An 18097-nucleotide genomic window follows, 5' to 3' on the forward strand; every position below is an offset into this window, starting at 1 on the left:
CTCTAGTGGAGAGAGTATAGAATTTAGAGTCCAACACACCTGAGTCCCAGGGCCATCGCTGCTTCTCACTAGCTGTGTGACGCTGGGCTCCTTAGTTTCTACTTTGGGGCCTCAGTTTTCCTAACGTCAAAACGAAGATGAGACGAGCAAACTCAGGGTTGTGTGAAAATGTGTTCATTCCACAAACGTTTATTGAGCAGTGGCTATATGACAGGCATCGTTCTAATCCCTTAGGCTGTATCAGGAAACAAATCAAAGCTCCCTGACTTTGGACTCTTACCTTCCCAGATGGTGAGGAGTGGGAAGGGAGGAGAGACAAATATTCAATAGCGGAATAGCGGAGGAACAGAAGATCTGGTCCGTTAGGCGGCGATAAGCTCCAGGAAATGGAGACATAACGTTCTATCCGGCACTTAGCACGCTGTCTGGCGAGGCACACAGTAGGTACTCCAGGAACTGGTGCTGCTATTATCCTAGTTAAGAAAAGATGAAGGGCCTGGGGCAGAATAACAGGCTGTACATTTTTATGAAAACGTGTCTATCTCTTAAACTTCAATCAGAAGTAAGCAGAAAAGTTGCCAGAGGAGGAGGAGAAGAAGATTACAAAGTGAAGAAAAAAAAAAAAAGACCTGAAATGCTTTCAACTGATGTGTAATCAGCTGCATCTATTCTAATGACCGCTAATTAAACTGTCTCTTGTAGGCTCCCAGAGAACCTCGCTTGCCCAAACAGGTAGACTATGAAATGAACATTATAAGACCTTCAGCGTTTAAACCGAGTTTCATTTTTACCATAACTCAGGGAGCCATTTGGAAAGGTTAGGCTATTTTCTTCTAGCAGGCGGCCTTCACAAGTGACCATTTAAAATACCCATGTGTTTTTAGCTGTATTTTTAAGGAAAAGCGAACGCTATGTCAAGGACATTTCCTCCTCCCTTTCATTCGTGATGCCCTCTTTGGTTGACATAAAGGGATTGTGATCAGCGGTTTGGGCCATTTATTTATTAGTTTGGCTAGCAAACATGTATGTGGTTAATAATAAAAACGAGAGTTAAAAATTCTTCAGTGTGCACCTTTACCCTGTCGCACATTTATGTGCAATGCCTAATTTAATTTTCTCAACAACGTATTGGTAAATATCTTTTACATGACGAAACTGAGGTTTATAGAGATTATGTAACTTCGCATGGTCAAAAAGCTAGTAAGAAGTGAAGCAGGATTCGAATCTGGGTGTGACTGACTACCGAGGGCTTATATTTGACCACTACTATGACTGACAAACCTCACGATAAACCAGGTAAGAAAGGTATAGTTCTGGCCTAGGAAGACCTCGTTATTCAATGAGAGAGACAGATAAGCAAACAAATAATTGTAAGACAGTATGTCACCTTGACATAATAGGCATGCTCTGGGAACCTAGATAAAAAGAACTGCCTACTCAGATCGATTACACTGGGGAGATTTTTCCAGAAGTGATATTTAAGGTGGGTGTTGATGGATGAGTAGGAGTTTGTCTGGAAGCAAAGGGCAGGGCATGAAGGGAAGAGCATATTGAGCAAGCTTTCTCTGACGCTACAGCCCATGCTTTAAACACTAGGCTAGACTAACTACCTCCATTCATGTCATAATTAGTCAGACGTTCACTGACTATTTTTCTTGTACACTCAGGTTTTTTGGGCGAGAAAAAACAGAAACTGGCTTCAGTTCATATCAATAACCAACCTAGAGAATTCAGGTCTTACAAAAATGCATGTTCTCCTTGTAGATTCTGCCCTGGGGATTTTGAAATGAGTCATTTAGCTGAACTGCACCCAAGGAGACAAGAAAGATCTCACCGGCAAGGTGCACGGCTCACTGGGCACTTGTCTGAGTATCCCAGAAACTGCTCACACTGGGCTCCAAGCCCTAAGCTCCTCAGTGAGGTGTCCTGCAAACCCTCCAGACACAAAAAAGTTAGTAACCGGGATCGGTTGACAACAGGGTTGATGCAGAAATCTCAGAACAAGTGGTCAGTGGGAACATAGTGAAAATCACTTGTGTTCTGGACTTGTATTTGTCTGTAGTGAGAGGAAAATGATGGCAATGGGAACCACTTAAGCCTTGTCCCCCCCAAGGGGGTGGTTTATTATAATCAAGTCTTTCTGTTCTATGAGAAATGAGCGTGTTTGCATTTCCACTGAGTCTCACCCATCACAGAGCAGAGCTAGGCTCATTACAGATGTTCCTGTACTAAGGGCCGTAATCAAAATGAAAGCCCTTATGTAAATCTTGAAGCGACTGGGCTGGAGATTCGAAAGTCAAACAGGGGCAACATAACTTCTAGCCCAGGTCCAGGAACACAGCTTGTATTCAAGAAGCGTCTGCTGAATGAAGTAAATAAATAACACATTAAATAAATAAAACATAAGGTAACTAGATTGATCTGATCCTCTTTCAGTGTGGACATTGTAATTAAATTAATGGGTGATTTCTGATTACAAAAGCAGAAGGAATCAAACATCTGGAACCAGAGGGACAGCACGTGGGTACAGTGGCCGTGGTGGGAGCATGGAAGTATTTCCCGAGGGGTGGAGGGGGAGATGGCTCGATGAGGCAGGGTTGAGTGGGAGATCCCGGCTCATAATTAAGGAGCTGAGAGCAATGCGAACATTCTTGGGTTTCAGGTAGGGGGTGGTTTACGGGACCACTGGCTGCTAGGTGGAGAACCAACAGACTGTGGGGAGCAGCAGTTGATGCCTGGAGAGCTGGTTGGGAGATGCCTTCAGGCCCCACTGAGTGACGATGGACTAGGAGGTGATGGAGGAGTTGGGGAGCAGATGGGGGTTCGAGAGTAGGCAGGTGGGACCCACAGGACCTAAGGACAAGGGAAGAATTGTCATTGACTCCTGGGATTTTCACCAGAGCAACTAATGGGTGATGGTGTCATGTACTGAGATGGGGAAGAGAAGGTGACAATGTCTGGAGAGAAAGATCAAGAGGCTGGTCATACACCCACTAATTTTTTTTTTGATCACTTGAGTGACATCCAAATGGAGACTGCAAGCACTGAATATGAGGGTGTAGCCCAGGGAGAAGGTTTAGACTCCAGTGTGTGTGTGTGTGTGTGTGTGTGTGTGTGTGTGTGTGTGTGTGTATTGTATTAAGCAAAAATAGATTATACTATCATACTGTACAGCAACCTGTTATAATGATCCAAAATACCACTTGCCCATATTCCTCTGACGACCTGTACAATTTTTCAATTCTTTTCTTTTAATTTTTTAATGTTTTTATTTATTTTTGAGACAGAGAGAGACAGAGCATGAGCGGGGGAGGGGCAGAGAGAGAGAGGGAGACACAGAATCCGAAGCAGGCTCCAGCCTCCGAGCTGTCAGCACAGAGCCTGGCGCGGGGCTCGAACTCACAGACTGTGAGATCATGACCTGAGCCGAAGTCGGACGCCCAACTGACTGAGCCACCCAGGCTCCCCCTTTTTTTTTTTTAATTTTTAAAATGCTTTTATTAAATTCTTTTTAATAGCTACATAATATTCCACCATATGAATATACCACTGTTTCCTAATTTAAAATTTTAAATGATGACATATTTGAAAAACAGAAAAGTACAAAACATATAACAGATACCCATGCACCCATCAGCTAGGTTTAATAGATGTTAACCTTTTAAGACATATTAGTCTCAGATCCCTTCATTGGACTTAAAGAAATAAAATAGTTCAGATACAAGTAAACCCCCTGCCCCTCTGCCTCCTTTCCTTTATCCCTTCTCCAGAGCCAATTAACTGCCCCGATGTTGGTATATGGGATTTCTGGGCACATTTTTGTGTACCTGCCAACATGTGTTTGCATCTGTAAATAATATATAATACAGTCTTATTTTAAAACTCACATAAATTGTTTCATGGAGTTGTATATGCCCTTTTGCCATGGCACAGATCACTTAACATTATATGTATGATATTTATCCATCTTTAAAAAGTTCTCTATTAGTGGACACTTTAATTTTATTTTTCACCTGTGTTCCTCCAACACAAATGTAGGGTGGTTTACCTGGATACATAAGCCTGAAGCTCTTCAGCCAGGTGCCATCTGTGAACACTGGCATGAAAACCACTGCCAAGGTATTTCCTGAGCCTAGCCCCAGAGTGGCGGCCTTGGATATTAACCCGCGGTGCCCGCAGCGGGCCATGCAGAGCAGGAGTTATGTAACGTCACGTTCTGCGAAGAATGCACGCAAAGCTGCTTTGTCATCACGTCAGCTCAGAACAGGAGCAAAGCTGTTGAATGAGAGGCTCAGAGCACAGCCCGGGCTGTTTTCTGGGTTGGGCGTTGATGGAGCTGTTTGCTTCTCTTCATCTTGGCCCTTTTAAACCTTTCTTAATTGCTTGACTCTGGAGCTGACCAGCCAGTTCTTACATCAAACACTCCTCCTGCATCCATAGGGCTTCTCTCCTCCACCTCCTCCTCCTCCTCCTTTTTTTTTTTTTTTTTTAATATACACCCAGCACCTCCCAGCTTTAAAAAAAAAAAAAAAAAAAAAAAACACTTCTGAATGTTTTCAGTCTCAAACAAAGCTTTATAGATTTCTTGGCAGGAAATCCTGAATGGAATTTGCCATTAAACTTTACTAAAGCAACTCTTTAAACAACATGTACGGAACAATCAAACACGTTTAAATGCCGGTCCCCAACAAAAGCATGCATTGTCCCTGGAGAGCCCCGAGTGGCACTAACCTGCTCAGAGTTGGAAGAGTTTACAGAAACGTAACCTATTTCATTTCACAGTTTGCCTGTTGTACGGAACTTTCCACACCCCATCAAAAGTAAGGCTTCCTGATAGCACATTTCAGAAACCTCAAGTAGCTCCTTAATGGGAGACTTCTGCTCCTCTTGGGGCAACGCGACAGCACTTTCCCCCCCCCCCCCAATTGAGACAGCTTTTTCATAATGACAAAGTCAAACAGAAAGTGTAATTTTGCTCCAACTCTCATTCTCCTCAGCTTCTGGCAAGTCTTAGCTAATATTTATTGAGCACTTATTATGTGCCATGGACTGCTATCTCAAGCATCACGACAACCCTGTGAGATAGGTATTGCCACTGTGTCCGCTTTCCAGGTAGGGGAACTGGGGCGTAGCAAAGTTCATGAACACATTCAGGGTCATAGGGCTTGTAAGAGAGGGAAGCACGATTTGAGCTCAAGGAGCTGGACTTCAAAGCTCATGGTCCCAAGTTGCTGGACTGATTTAACGTGTTCTAAAAAGGCTTCCAAATTTTCAATGAGGTGGGAAAGAGGGCTAACCCCTAATGAGCACCCACTAGGGGTTAACATTGCACACATGCTCTCATTTTTTTAAGTCTCTTCACACCTTTAAGAGTTCTGTTATCTTCCGTGGTTTATGCGCGTGGAGGTGGAGCCTCCAAGGGCTCTCACCTGCAGAGGACGATATCTGGCTTAGGACTGAACCCAGGTTCAGTAGAGAGAACTAGAACTGTCTGACCCTCTAGAAAACGACTGAGCATCTAGAAGGTCCTCAGTAATGCTTTAGATTTATGGGTCTTTGCCCTCTTTGGCTTCTTCTTTCTGATGCAAGGGGTACACATATGGTTCAGTGGGAGAACGTCTGACTCTTCGAGTTTACAAGTTTGTTTAAATAAAGCATTCATTTATGGCCCAGATATAAAAACCTGCAAATAAATCAAAATGTCTGGCCATCGAAGATAATAAACAAGAAAGCAGCTGGTGGAGAAGACCCTCTGTGACCCCCAGGAGTTCCCCCTGTGACCGTCTAGTCTTCGGTGCCATCGGAGGGACGCCCGGCATACGCATCGCTAATGTGAGTCAGATATCCACGCACACGCGAAACCATCCTCCTGTCGCCTTAACCTTGGGCCCCCAGGAGCTGGTGCTCTGCAGCATTTTCTCAGAAGTTCCCAAACGCACGAGTTCAGAGTCCTCCCCGTGGGTTGCTGGGTACGTGAGCCAAAGTTATGTAAGTTAACCAAACAGAAGAAAGAGACTGTGTGAGCCGAGGTGACGGAATGACACAACCGGTATGGCAGCCGCTGGCCTCAGGTGGCTGGTTGGGCTCCAGCGCAGGTGAGGGAGGCAGATCTCCACCTTTGTTTTCTTCAGGCTCCAGGCCAGTCACCAAGGGAACCTGGTCAAGGGGAACTCTGATCGAGCCAAGCTGTGGGGGAGGCCCTGACCCCTGGCAAGGTCCTGGTGAACTCTCGGAAGAGGAGGAGGAGGAGGGTGGGGGGGGAGGAGGTCCCCTAGGCAGCGGGTGGGGCCACCAAAGAGGCCGAGGCCTCCTCTTTCCACACGCAGGGAGGACAGGTCCTGTGTTGTTGGAGTCTCCAGGGCTGGCGCGTTGGTCAGGAGGAGAGATGGGGAAGGAGGGGCAGGTGAAGGAAAGAATCTGTTCCAGCTCCAGAGTGTGCTAGGAAACGTTGCTGCAAGTGCAAAGAGAGGGAGTTTGTGCAATCAAGACTGCTCTTGTCATGTTTCAGAGGTGTGGCTGTCCGGAATAAAAACACTCAGAGGAAGAAGCGGCCCCGCGTAGTGTGTTTCACATTGCTGTGGAAACAAGCCCTCAATGGCTCCCACTGTCTTCACCCAAGAAGCGGACCTGGCAGCCAGAGCGTCTTTTAGAGGCTACCGAACCCCAGAATACACTCGACACGCTTTTTCTGGCGTGTGGGCACTAGCCGCGAGTCCCGCTCCCGCTTTCCTTTACCCCCCCCACCCCACCCCCCACAAGAGCTGAATACAGACTACTCTTGAATTCCAGCACACAAGCCCTGTTGAGGGCGTTGAGCAGAGTGAGAGCCCCCGTGGAAGGGGGGAGGCATTTGGACAGCACATAAAAGCTGAGCTGACCCAGTTCTAAGATTCTCATTTTGCCAAGTACAGACTCAAGTCTCCCTCTTCCCCAGCAGCCGCGTGGCACTCAGGACGTAGATGTCTTAAAGCAACTGCCTCCGAGACCTTTTCAGTCCACAGGAGGTGAGATTTTTCTACTTCTAAAAATCTGACACACAAAGCCAAGCACACAAGTGCCCACTGAGTTATGAAGTCAAACTTTTCAGGATTCGAATAGGGCTGCCTGGGCCCCTTGTGGCTATTAGAGAAAACTCCCAATTCCTGTACAGAGAAAGGGAAGTTCATCTTGACCAGGGGTCTGGGAAGCATGCAGGCTCCAAGCAAGATGATGTCTTAGGAGAGAATGTTGGTGCTTGCTGGCCCCCAGGCTGTCTTTTTCAAGTGTTTATAGGGCTTTGAACCTCAGGAGAAGGAAGCCATTCAAGGGTGAGGCCAGGGTAGTTCTCATTTCTTTTTCTCTTGGTGGGGGGGGCGGGGGGGGGGAGGGAAGAGGGGGCAGTATTTTTACTGCTCTTTAAAAAGCAGTGCGAAGCCTGCTTGGGATTCTCTCTCTCTCCCTCTCTCTCTCTCTCTCTGCCCCTCCCCTGCTTGTTCTGTCTCTCTCAAAATAAATAAATAAACTTAAAAAAAAAATACTCTTGATTAGACATTCGGGAACACGTTTCATGGTTGTTATTTTCCAGAAAAGGCCAGGCCCACCACCTGAACCCACTGACCAACCTCAGCATGGCCACGAGCGAGGCGGTCAGCACTGTTGCCTCCTGACGTGGGCTAAAGGGATACACGGAGCACCACCTCAAAGAACCATCGTCAAAAAACCCAAAGCAGTCAAATGTTGAATGCCAATTTCTATTTGGGGGTGGGAAGCGGGGTACGGGGGGGTAAGCAAAGTTAAATTTTACCACAAGGAGACAAATAGACTAGTTTAAAATGGGGGACGTTCTCAGGACAATGGATCTACTTCTTTCAAAGCGTTGGCATGAAACATCAAGGAGACACTTGGGAAAGAGAAACTCCCTAGCTTAAAAAGGTTTAAGAGACATAACCACCAAATGCAGCGTGAGGGGCTGGAATTGTGATTCAAGCGTACCAATTGTTTAAAAATAAAAATTAATGGGGCGCCTGGGTGGCTCGGTCGGTTAAGCGTCCGACTTCAGCTCAGGTCATGATCTCGCGGTCCGTGAGTTCGAGCCCCGCGTCGGGCTCTGTGCTGACAGCTCAGAGCCTGGAGCCTGCTTCGGATTCTGTGTCTTCCTCTCTCTCTGCTCCTCCCCTGTTCATGCTCTGTCTCTCTCTGTCTCAAAAATAAATAAACGTTAAAAAAAATTAAAAATAAAAATTAAGAAGGAAAAAAGAAGACCGAGAAATTTGAATATGGATTTGGTGTTAGGTGATCCCAGGAGATTGTTGTCAAGCTCATTGGTATATAAAGATGGTCCTGTGTCTAGATTGAAAAAACAAAACAAAGCCCAGTTTAAAAAAAAAATACATACTGGGGTGGGGAGTGAAATAACAGGAAGTCAGGAATTGCATTAGAAAAAAAAAGATGAAGCCAATGCAGCAAAATCTTGCTAATTGTCAGGTACATGGGTTCATTATACCGGTTTTTTCTACTAGGTTATTATACAATTATACCACTGTAATTGTATGTTCAAAATTTTTCATTAAAATGTTAAGAAATTAAAAAAAAAAAAAAAACGGGGCAGAAACTCCTAAAGCAGAAGAGTCAGGTTTTCCCTTGATCTTGTTATTCTTCCTTTTCTAGCTGCGGTCAACTTGGGCAACGGAACTCTCTGGGGCCTTTTCAACGGCGCCAGAACTGGACCGTGACCTTCACTGGCTCAATGACAATTTACTGTCTTTAGGATTTTCATTTATTCTCTTTACATACTGGGTCTGAAAACAACTAGAAGGAAGCCTCTAAGCCTTGAGTTGTGCTAGACACTTTCATAAGGTTGGGGCGGGGCAGGAGGAAGAGGGGAGGACGATCCTGGTGGGGGGAAGGGCAAGCAGACCCGCGAGGCTTGGTGCCCTTGTGAGGCTTACACGGGGTGCTCCAGGCAGCGTGTCAGGGACTGGCTTAGAAACCGGAGGGGTTGAGCACTGGGTGTTGTATGGAAACCAATTTGACAATAAATTTCATATATTGAAAAAAAAAAAAAAAAGAAATGCAAAAAAAAGAAAAACCAAAACCACAAGAAACCCGCAGAGAAGAGGAGGGGAAAACAGCGCAAAAGACAAAAGCAAAACCAGGTAGCTGGGAGATGGTGGGAAGACACTGATGTTGGACTGAAGGGTTGGCTTGGACGACTTGACCTCTCTGGGCTTTAGGAACTTCACCGCCCCCCCCCCCGCCCCCCCCCCCCCCCCGCCTCCGCCTCCCAGCGTGGCACCGGTAAAAATCCCTCCCCGACAGCTACTCAGGGAAGAGGAATCGGGTCTGAGTTTAGAAAGCAAATATTTATTGAGAATCTACTCTGTGCCAGGTGCTGTTATAGGTAACAGCAACACAGGGATTAATAAAATAAGAGTTTTGCCTTTGAGAAACTCTTATTTCTGCGTGTACTTGGCCATGCTGACGAAGTGAGTGAGGATATAGAAACGAACTAAAAAAACAAACGTGTTGAAAGCCTTCTGTGTGACGGTCACTTTGTTCTGTGTTCTGTTACCTCATTTTAACCTCGCGAGGACACTCCAAGGTGTTGTTCGCTTTACAAAGGAGGAAACTGGCCCAGAGACGCTCACCACGTTTGCCAAAACCACGCAGCTTGTACGGAGTTTAGGATATGAAATCTCCCCAGACCTCCAATCCTCTCTCCTTCTCCACGGTTAGAAGCCAGCCATCTGGAGCGTTCTCATCTTTCCACAGCCAAACCGCAGACCTGTCTATACCAGCATCTAGCCTGTCCTTTCCCCTCTTGTTCAATGGAGAAAGCGTGCTTCTCGGTATCACACGGATTCTGGATCCCAGAACTTCTCTTGGATCTGTTTGTAGGTATGGATTATCTTCTTTCACTCCCACTACTCCACCTGGGGCTTTTCCACCAGATCCTTCCCATCAGCGCTCAACACTCAAGCCCCACATGCCTTTCTAGCTCTCGTGCCATCCCTCTGTTCCCTTCCACAGGGACGCTTCTTGAAAGAATTGTCTGCCACCACGGTGTCCTCTGTTTGCTTCCTCACTTCCGGTTCCTCTGACCCAGTCCCTTCCCCTTGCTGCTCGTATTTCTCCAGCAAAGCCGCTCCTGCCAAGTTCAAATGGCCTCGTGATTCCCAATCCATTCTTGTGTGTGCGTGTGTGTGTTTTCTTTCTATATTCTTAAAAATTGCTCTTTGTAGAGAGGGATCACACTGCTACATGTTGTTGCTACCCAGGTAATTGTATCTTAAATTTAAAGAACACTGAACTTTTATTTTATTTATTTTATTTTTTATTTGTAAAGTTTATTTTTATTTATTTTGAGAGAGAGAGAGAGAGAGAGAGACCGGGGTAGGGGTGGAGAGCGAGGGAGACAGAATTCCCAAGCAGGCTCCATGCTGTTAGCACAGAGTCAGATGTGGAGCTCAGACTCATGAACCGTGAGACTGTGACCTGAGCTGAAGTCTAGAGTCGGTCGCTTAACCAACTGAGCCACCCAGGTGTCCCAACACCAAACTTTTTAAAACCATGCTTATTGAAAGATAATTCACATACTTGAAAATTCACCCATTTAAAGTGTACGGTTCAATTGTTTTCAGGATATTCACAGAATATCCACCACAGCCTAGAGTTTAGACATTTTTACTGCCCCCAGATAAACCCTTCAGCTATTAGTAAGGGCTCCCCCTCTCTCCCCTAGTCCTTGGCAACCACCAATCCACCTTCTGTCTCTAGAGATTTGCCTGTTCTTGACATTTCATGTAAATGGAATCATACAATAGGTGGTCTTTTATGACATGTTTCTTTTACTTAGCTTGACGTTTGCAAGGGCCATCCGTGTTGCAGCCTGAATTGGTGTTTCATTCTCTCCCACTGTGTGGATACACCCCTTTTTGTTCATCTGTTCCTAGTTCATGGACATTTGCTTACTGGTCACCCTTCAGCTATTATGAATAATGCTGCTATTGACATTTATGTAAAACTTTTGATATGGACATGGGCTTTCATTTCTTTCGGTCATACCTGTAAAAAGGGAATTGTTGAGTCACATCGTAACTCAACCTTTGGAGAACTGCACGGCTGTTCTCCAAAGGAGCTGTGCCAGGTTGCATGTCACTGGCCATGTATGAGGGCTCCAATGTCTGCACATCTTCCCTAACACTTGTTATTGTCTGTCTTTGGTCTTTGGTCTTTAGCCATAGCTTTTCTTTGTCTATTATGATATTAGCATTTTTGAAGAATTCAGCCCCTCTTCCCTTGGTGTTACTTGGACAGTCTTCATTTTAGGTTTATCTGATGTTTCCTCATGAGTAGATTCTGGTGACACGTCACGGGCCAGAACACTGCATAGATAGTACTGTGTCCTTCTTAAGGTGTCACATCTGGAGGCTCATGATGTCCATCTGTACCTCTTGGTGGCGCTAATTTTGGTCATCCGGTTGAGGTGTTGTTCAGTTCTCTACTCTATAATTACCATTTGGTTTTCTTCTTTGCAACTAATGTACATGTGTGGGGAAACCCTTTAAGATCGCTCAGATATTCTGCTCTTAGTCAAAATTTCCCCTAGATTTTCCTTCCATCGATGACTCTTGCCTAATTCTATCTTTATCAGGATGGTTGCCAAGTGAGCATTTTCTAGCTACTGCCCTCCCTCTATATTTAGCAGCTGGTTCTTGGCATTAGGTTGTAAGGTAGATTTCTCCCTTATCCATTGATTGATTGATTGATTGATTGTAAGAACATATGAATTTCTATTTTTCCTAATGCTTTATAATTCATTACTGTACTTCACTGATTTGGCCGTGGGATTTTCTCTATTCTGTCTCCTTTGTCCTTGTGACAAACCCCAGTCCTTCTCTCTTTCTCAGCTCCATCGAGGCATAATTGACTAAACTGTAAGATATTTAAAGTGTACACCATGGTGATTTGCTAAACATATATACATCAGGAAAGGATTTCCAGCATCTGGTTAATTAATACATCCATCATGTCAGATGCTCATCCATCCGTATTTGTATGCTCTTTCTTCTCTTGTGAAAACCCTGGATCTGTACATCAATCCATCCCCTCACTTCTCAATCTTACAATCATATACACTAGTTTCAGAAGGGCTTCCCCTGTACCATTACAATAAACAAACCTACAAAAACGAGTTTGAGATTTGTTTATAATTCTTAAAATTCATAGAATTGTGTAATGCGTATCATGAGAAATCTGAAAAATATCCTAGGGACTCAGAAACTTTCAATAAAAATCTCTTATAAGCCTGAAATACAAGCTCAGTTCTTGGATTGGAGTTGGATTTGGGGGTATTTTCTTTCTAAGGTGGAAAGGCAACTGTAATTTCCTGAGAGTAGCCTTTAATTGAAGACATGTTTGCAAATCCACTGTGTGATCCCAGAACTCATTCAAATAGGCGTTTGTGCTCGATATGTCTCAGGTTTGGCCTTGTCGGAGCATGCCAACAGACAGCAGAATCACCAGCTACATTTTGCTAAGAGAGATTGTGCCAAACTGATGCACTTGACCGCCCGAGGAAACAACTCCCTGCTCTTCCAGGTGAGACTGAAACCTGCTTACCTTCTTCTTTCTTCAAAAAATCCACAGAAGCATCAAAAATTGTCTTAAATTAGACCCAGGCCAATCTGGAGATAAGCTCCATCCCTGTCTACTCCCCCTCATTATTCCATAATCACCAGTTTGCATTTTTTGACTCACTTCCTTTATCATAAATCCCTCTACATTTGTTGACTTCTGGCCTCGACAACAGGAATGCTTACCAATGAAGAAAAGACTTAGTGCTGTGAACTAGAAGAGGAGACCCTCCCAATCTAGACAGTACAGATTGGGATGGAGTTGAGAGTTCAGGGGCCTAATAAGTTCCTTTCCTCCTTTCTCACCCATGTAATATACTAGTTGAGAGATAGGAGTCAAGCAGATGGAAATTGACATCTCTTTATTAATGATATATCTAGGTTGGACTATGTTGGTGGATGCTATATCGTACAACCAAAAACCCATTTCAGGAAGGAAGGACTCATTCCCCCAGCTGTACATCTTCCAGAAGATCAGCTGACGGCCCTCTTTGGGGATGGTCTTGGCTGAAGGAAACCATCTTGCCCAATCTCACCTTCCAGAGGCAGCCTATACCCAATGACTGGCCCAACTTCAGAATACCAGGACTTCACCCCACTGCAATTTGGGACAGGTCTGTAGGGTTGCTGAGGCTTCTGCTGGGACTGCATTGCTGCTCAACCTCTCCCTCTACCCAGTTTGCTTCCTCCTCCCACTGTCCAGAGGTATCAATCCCAAGAGCACTGCCTTGTCAATTTCCTATAGGCTAATCTCCAAATTTGTCTGCAGAAGAACCCAGCCTGGGATGCATGCAGTCAGGGAAAGCGTCCTGGAGGTTGCATTTGACTGAGCTGTAAGACTAAAAGTGAGACAGGCAAACCAAGAGTATGTGTGATTCATCCCAGGGAACAACATAGGTGAAGGCCAGAGAACTTAAAATCTTGTGTTCTGAGTCCCAACTTCCTTCCCTGTTCCATTTAGACCTACCCAGGGCCTGACATCATTTTGGTTGTATGCATTAATAAGGATGAGTGAGCTTTTTCCATGTATTTCAGATTGTGGATTGTGCCTCTTTGTTTGTTACAACAGAAGCACAGAAACAAACAATGCCAAACAGGAATAATAATGGCTCCCATTTATTGAGCTCTTACTATGCTCCAAGCACTGTATTAAGCACTTGATACATATTCTCTTATTTAGTTCTCCTAAGATCCTCTAAGGCAAATACTATTATTGTTTCTAATTTTATGAATAAGAAAACTGAGGCTTAGCCAAGTTGGGAGACCTTCCTGTTCTCCAGCATCCAGTAGGACTCTTGGCCACCTACTATAGACTCCCTTAGACAGAGAACCATGAGGGAGCATATATGAGGATGGCAGAATCCACAGCGGGTTGTGACCTCTCTTGGATGTGCACAGAGGGCCTGGCCTGAGGGCAGGACCTGCCTCAGGCAGCTTGAGGCTGGGAGACCTGACCTTGTGTGGCTTCCACCTCTCCAGCTCAGGTGGAGGTGGGTAGTAAGCAGAAAGGCCTCAGCGATGAGGAGAGAGCCATGGTTCTGAGGCTGTAGACAGTTGCCTCTGCTCAAACTAAGAGAAACTTGATAGACCAGTTTTTCTTGCCTTTGGAAAAGAAGGTGCCAGCATAAGGCCAGTGCTTAGGGATCATTCAGAGATGTTTTTTCAGGAAACAGAAGGGAGTGGGGCCAGCAAGGCATAAGGGGAGGCCTTTAAAAAAAGAAGACCTGTGTGTAGGTTTCCCTTGCAGGTGGGGTTTCATTAACAAAAGACACACCATGCCTCTTGGTTCTTTTGCTCAACCATCCAATCGTGCATTTAACAATATCTATTGGGTGCCTACTATATGCCAGGCACTGTTCAAGGCACTCGGGCACAGCAGTGAACAAGACATTCAAGGTCCCAGCTCTTCTTGAGCTAATATGCTACTGGGGGAAGATAGACCTACTCTAGTCTCCTAGCTGTCACTGGCCCTGTCAACTCCTGCTAAGCTTTGTTGGCCCGTTGCCTGCTCAAGGGATGGTACCTGGGCTTCTGCATGGTCATGGTCAAGGACGGGCAGGGTGTGGAAGTGTTGCTTGTCACCCCCACTACAACCTCCCTGTGGTAGGAAGGCTGGATTCCACATTATTCTCTTAATGGAAAGAGCTAATGCCAAAGCCATTAGCCTAGGCCTGTGGGTAAGAGGGCCCCAGGAGGCCAGCCCTAATCCCTCTGTGCCCCATCCCTGGCAAGAGGGTGAGATGAGTCCAGATGGCCCTTACCCATGCATCAGGAGCTACTCTATGGCCAGTTCTCTAAAACCTAGGAGCCTGTTGGGATGGCACCTATCATGAGTTGGGGCCTCCAGGCCCTGCTGCATGAAACCGAGTTCTTACTTCTCATCAAGGACTTTCTCTTGAGTGGCCAAGTCTGCTGAACTTGGGGCCCCTTTGTTTAAAGCAAGAACTACCACTGGAGAAACAGGTGTAGTGTAGAAAACAGCACTTGGTCTGAAGCAGGAGGAAAGCATGTTCTAATTCCAGGATTGCCACCTTTTAGCTGAGTGATTGGGCAAGTTGCTTGACTTCTCTCAATGAGCGTTTTGGAATATGTTATCATCCCTAACTCACAAGACTAAATAAGGTAATGGGTAAGAAAGGCTCAGGCTTGGAACACTTAGTAAACACTGGCTAGATATCAAATATTAATTGAATATGAAGTGATCTCAAATCAAAGTAGTAACTTTTTTGCTGAGCACTTGAGGGAATTGAAGGAAGTATAAAGCAACATGCCTGTCCCCAAGGAATTTTTCCTAGAGTTCAGTTGTAGTCTTGTAGAGTTCTCTGATGACAATATCGAGTGCTCAAAATTGCTAATAACTAGCATGTGGGTAAGTGTGCAAGTGTTACAAATGGGTTTCATCTACATATACAGAGAGAATTACAGACTAAGCAGGAAAAAACACTGAGGGAGCAAGTGGGCAGTTTTAAGTTCCCATACTGTGTCTGGTAGGACACTTACTGGTGGGACGTAGGCACTATTCAAAGTAAAACCTTCTGAATAATGGGATGGGGGAGTGGAGGCACCCAGCCTGGGATTTGCCCTCTTCCAGGGAGTCTAACGGAGGGCTGGGTTCAGCACTGATGACAAGTGGACCTTCACTGACCCTTGGCAGTAGTCACCTGATCAAGTGGATTTTCACTGGAGAAGAACTACAGCTTACACATGAGTTTGTTGTCCAAATAGAAACAAAACCAGAGATGGCCAGAGTTATGGAAGATGAAGACTCTGCAGGTGGAAGAACCCACAGCTCACTGATTATTATTGTTTCAGTCCTCGTACAATGAGAGGACAGGCCTTCGGGAGCCAGAAGGGATCATGGTGGAACAGGGCCCAGTATAGCATGCAGGAGATCCATGGAAGAATCACAAAGATAAGCAAACAGAACCAAGTTCTGTTCTATATAGAACAGAAACAGGGAAGAGGCTGTTCTTGTGGCTTGTCCTAGTGGGGAGGGACAGGTAGTGAACACCAGACCCATGTGGTTGTTTTAATTGTATACTTTATTTTCCTACTATAACTATATTTGTGCTTAACAGTTTTGTAATGTAATGTGTGTATAGTTTATCGTAGAGGGTGGGCTCAGTCATTTTAAACAAACCATTTTGCTGATATAACCTCCGTAGATATTGCCAAGGAGGGGAAGTGAATGGGCAGTTCCCATGTCCATGGCAGTCACCCGGTGCCCACCATGGGTGCACTGGTTGAGCTATTCCTTAGAGGGTGGTTCTGACTGAGAAGGTTGAGTATGGGCACCTCTCTCTAAAATAGAGAACAGAATGATTGTTGGAGGAATCCACCATACTGGCCGCTCCTTAAATTTCCTCCTATATTTTCTGCACTTGTGAAAACTGTCATCAGCCATATTTGTGGGGGCTTCAGGAATGTGACCCACTCAACCCTGTATCCACTGGTTGCTTGGTTTTAGAAACATCGCTGAGATTTTTGACAAGTGATTTCATGGTTCCTTTATTCCTGTGTGTCAGAGACAGAATATTAACTTTACACTCTAACTCGGATGCACAGAGAAAATATACCTTATTTTTCTTATATCTAGGGTAGCCTTCCCCGCTTCAATCCCACAGCCAACTCATTAGCAAAGAGAAAATGTAAGTGTTCAAATTTAAGCGTAACTCAATATTAAATCTGAAAGTTTATTTAGACTAACCTCTTTGGGATAAAATTGCTCAGTCCCCCAGATATAATTCCTCCTCTGTCTTTTTTGCTCCCAAAGATGCGTCCACATGTGTACATGAGAGGTGGTGGTGGTTTATGTGACGTCACACCCATAGGGAAGATTCAGGGTCTTTGTTCCTTCTCGTGTACTCCTCACCGTCCCTGGAAGTTATGACTCCTGACCTGGCCTTGCTCAGTTCGGTTAGGGCCTTCAAGCACCCTCTGGCTGACTCCCCCTCACCTTGGCTCCCTTAGGCTTTGGCAACTCCTCTGAAGAGACTCCCATTTGGCTTTGGCTGGAGTGTTTCCCTCAGTAGCCTGGGTACTGAGATCCCTCGTCCTTCCCATGGTGATCCTTCTGGAAAACTCTTCCACTGGACTCTCAGGCATTTCTGAAACCTGTCTATGCCACACTGGGAACAAAGATGACTCAGGAAAGCTTGAGCCATACGGTCTGCCTCTGCCTGACTGCGCTGGAGTATCAGGGTGAGGAGGTGGTCCCCCCAGCTCAGTGTGGACAGCCTGGAAATTAGCCTCCTCCTCCCAGTCTTCAGTGGCTTGCAGAACAGAGCCTCTGGCCTTCTTGGCTCTCTTGGACTTACCTAGCCCATGGCCCTCCTAAGTTCACTGGGCAGTAACCAGCTAGAGCAAAAGCTTTGTTCTGCTACCTCCATATGCTTCTTCTGTCTCCTGCTATATCCTGGGCTAGAACGTGGAGGGCTTGTCTTTTGCTTCTGTTCCATTTCTTCTTGCACAGAGTGCAATTTGTTCCTATAAGGGCAAGAGTATCTTCTCCATACCATGGAAGCGCTCTCTGAGCCGGGTCCTCCAGGCTTAGATGCTGATACCTAAGGAGGAAGACAAAAGAATTTGGAAAACCATCTCTCAAGACAGTAGCCTTGGGTGCAAAGCTATTATCCTGCTACCTAAATTGTGATTGCTGGAGCTGATTACTACCTTGGTAATTCTTTTTACGCTCTCTCTGTCACAATACCTAAGCTTCTGGAAGCATTTGATAATAAAGGTCATGTACTTGGGGAGGTAAGAAAGAAGAACAATTTTAGAGATTTCAAAATGTGAGTTACCCTTCTTAGACCTGCTTCTCTGGAAAGGTCCTTCTACTTGGGCACACTGCAGTGGTGTGGGATGGAAATACCTCCAAGTGGAAAATGTCTTTGTCCCAGTCAGCCTGATAAATCTGGGTCCCAGCCAAAGACGGGATGACAGCAGCTGTAGCTGATGACAGAGGGAGATAAGAGTCCCTGAAT

The 18097-nt window shown here is 45.4% G+C and overlaps 1 long non-coding RNA gene across 2 annotated transcripts in view; it reads left to right on the forward strand.

Moving 5' to 3' along the window:
* Positions 1-9329: 9329 nt before the first annotated feature.
* LOC131487496 (uncharacterized) overlaps positions 9330-18097 on the forward strand; it is a 30015-nt gene continuing 21247 nt past the window's right edge. The window contains exons 1-2 of one of the 2 annotated variants that reach the window (XR_009249785.1): positions 9330-9876; positions 12461-12579. This is a non-coding gene — a long non-coding RNA (uncharacterized LOC131487496). The remainder of the gene's footprint in view (positions 9877-12460; positions 12580-18097) is intronic. The other variant, XR_009249784.1, reaches the window with a different exon arrangement.

Source organism: Neofelis nebulosa, chromosome 10, assembly GCF_028018385.1.
Source record: "Neofelis nebulosa isolate mNeoNeb1 chromosome 10, mNeoNeb1.pri, whole genome shotgun sequence".
In the NCBI taxonomy this organism is placed as follows: domain Eukaryota; kingdom Metazoa; phylum Chordata; class Mammalia; order Carnivora; family Felidae; genus Neofelis; species Neofelis nebulosa.